This window comes from Apium graveolens, chromosome 2, assembly GCF_009905375.1.
Source record: "Apium graveolens cultivar Ventura chromosome 2, ASM990537v1, whole genome shotgun sequence".
NCBI classification, from domain to species: domain Eukaryota; kingdom Viridiplantae; phylum Streptophyta; class Magnoliopsida; order Apiales; family Apiaceae; genus Apium; species Apium graveolens.
In genome coordinates, this window is record NC_133648.1 from 204,696,305 (window position 1) to 204,699,573 (window position 3,269).

Sequence of the window (3,269 nt, forward strand, 5' to 3'; positions counted from 1 at the left end):
GAGGTTGTTCAACATATACCTCTTCTTCCAATTCTCCATTGAGAAAAGCACTTTTCACATCCATTTGAAAGACTTTGAACTTTTTGTGTGCAGCATAAGCCAAAAAGAATCTTATGGCTTATAATCTAGCAATTGGTGCAAAAGTTTCATCATAATCAATACCCTCATATTGAGAGTAGCCTTTGGCAACCAGCTTTGCTTTGTTTCTTGTAATTATGCCATCACTGTTAGTTTTGTTTCTGAACACCCATTTTGTGCCAACTATTGATCTGTTCTTTGGTCTTGGCACTAGGGTCCAGACTTTATTTCTTTCAACATTTAACTCTTCCTGCATTGCTTGCACCCAATTAGCATCTTGAAGAGCTTCTTCCCCTTTCTTTGGTTCAGTCTGAGATAGAAAAGAATGATAGAGACATTCATTTAATGTTGCAGTTCTAGTTCTGACACCTGTTTCAGGATCTCCAATTATTAAGTCAGGTGTATGTGATTTGGTGCACTTCCTTGCAGATGGAAGTTGATTTCTAGAACTGGATCCTCCCCCATGATCCATGCTATCTCCATCAGCATTTTCTGATACTCCCCCTGTAGTTATGCTCTCTGAAACTTCAGAATTTGAGTTGGATCCTTCAGGATTTGAAGTATCAGAGTTTCCAGAATTATCAGAATTTGGCTCATCAGAACTTGATAAATCAGAACTTGAAGAGCCAGTGACAGGTTCCGATGCTTCTTGAGAGTCTTGAGTTGTGGTAGGATCTTCAGCTTGCTCCACTTAGACAGGTGCATTTTCCCTTGTAGTAGTTACCACATCTTCAATGACATAAGAACTTAACCCGTCAGAACTTAAAGGATCAAGATTTAAGTCATCAGAATTTGTAGAATCAGAATTTAAATCTTCATTTTCAAATCTCAGCTGATCATTATAATTGAAATCTTCAAGTCCAGTAATCTTCTTATCATCAAAAGATACATTGATAGATTCCATAACAACCCTTGTTCTTAAATTGTAGACTCTGAAGGCTTTTGTGGAAAGTGGATATCCAACAAAAATTCCTTCATCAGCTTTTAAATCAAATTTTGACAGATGTTCAGGATGAGTCTTAAGAACAAAACATTTGCAACCAAATACATGAAAGTATTTCAGATTTGGCTTCTTTTTCTTCACCATTTCATATGGTGTTTTTCCATGCTTGTTTATGAGTGTAGCATTCGGTGTAAAATAAGCAGTCTGCACAGCTTCAGCCCAAAAGTAGGTTGGTAGCTATGCTTCATCAAGCATAGTTCATGCAACTTCAATGAGAGTCCTATTCTTTCTTTCTACAACTCCATTTTGCTGTGGAGTTCCAGGTGCAGAAAATTCCTGCTTAATTCCATGCTCTTTACAGAACTCTTCCATGATTGAATTCTTGAACTCAGTGTCATTATCACTTCTTATAATTTTGACAGAGTCTTTGACCAATTTATCCAGCTGTCTGACATGATCAGTTAGAGTAGATGCAGTTTCATTCTTCTTGTGCAAGAAATACACCCACGTGTACCTTGTGAACTCATCCACTATAACCATAGCATATTTCTTCTTTGCAATAGACATGACATTGACTGGACCAAATAGATCAACATGTAGTAGGTGATAAGGCTCAAGAATTGAAGATTCAGTTTTCCTCTTGAATGAAGATTTTCTTTGTTTTGCCTTTTGACATGAATCACAAAGGCCATCAGGAGCAAATACTGATTTTGGCAGCCCTCTCACAAGATCATTCTTTACTAGCTCATTTATGTTGTTGACATTTAAATGAGATAGTCTTTTGTGCCAATTTTAGCTTTCTTCAATTGATGCTCTACTCAACAGACAGATTGCAGAACCATTAGAACTTGTTGAAAGTCTGGCTTCATATATGTTACCATGCCTCTAACCTTTCAGAACCACTTTTCTTGTAGAATTGCTTACAACTTCACAGTGTTCTTCAAATAAATCCACATTGTAACGCCCCTAATTCCGGGGTCAGAGGATTTGGTCGTCACTATGAAACCTCAATCCAAATTAATCTGTTAAATCAATAAATAAATGCCAGCGGAAGATATTATCATTTATGACCCCAAACTAATCCAAGATCTTTTAATCTTACCGTTCTAGAAACAAGATATCCAAATTCCACAAATAAATTTTTCACTTTCTTTTTAAAAACTCTTTTCAACAAATTCCAACTCAAAACTAAACCCAATAGTGTAACTTTGAAATGAAGTATACCAGGCCCAAATAAAATAACACAATATAATATAAACAACTTTATATAATAAACTTACACTAGCCCGCAAACCCTGGACCAACCACCCTCCAAAAGTTTCTTCTTTGCTTTCTCAAATTTCGCAGCTAAGTGGTGCAAGCTAATCCTCACTGGAGGTTAAATTTGAAAACAGACAAGTATGAGCGGAAGAAATGCTCAGCGAGATCATTATAGTAAATATAGGGTCATTTTGATATAAAGTCGACATCTGCATTAGAGCAGAACATTTTTAAATCATAGTTGCTGAATCATAAAACTCTTTTTGATATTTTCAAGCGAAAGGCTTCAGCAATACTTTGAATCTTGACGAGAATAAAACTCATAAAATAGTGTTCTAGCAACTCCCCAGAAACCGGCCACCGGACTTATTTCCGGCGATAATCGATAGCCCCGTTCTGGGGTTAAGATACTGCAGAAAAACCCGATTCTGTCTTCAAAGTGTTCTAGCAACTCAACGCAAGTAACAGATGCGACAAACGACGATTAAATCGTCGAGTCCGGCCAGCGTCGCCATTTTTCCCGGTGTCCAGCTCGGATTCCGGAGAAATTCCGATTTAATTTGTTACTAAACCAAAATCATAGTTTTATACATGGGATTAAAGCTTAAGGCACGAGTAATCTACTGAAATCATTCAATCCAACCCAGGTTTAACAGAAATAAAAACCCCAAATTCGGGTATAAACCCTAAAATTACGAATTTAAAAATTACCAAACCTCAATTGATTTTGATGCAAAAATCAGATAGAACAGATTGAGGGCTTCACAAGGGATATTCATACTTGTGATTTGGTGTTCAATAACACCTTCAAAATTGACTTTGATTTTCAGAATTCTTCAAGAACACCAAGAACACATATTCAAGAAATTTTCAGAAAATCAAACCTTAATTTCTATATGATATTGAACTCTATTTTTGAAGTATAATATACCAAATCGACCAGAAAAACATGCTCTACAATATGGAAGCATCAAATCACATCAACAAC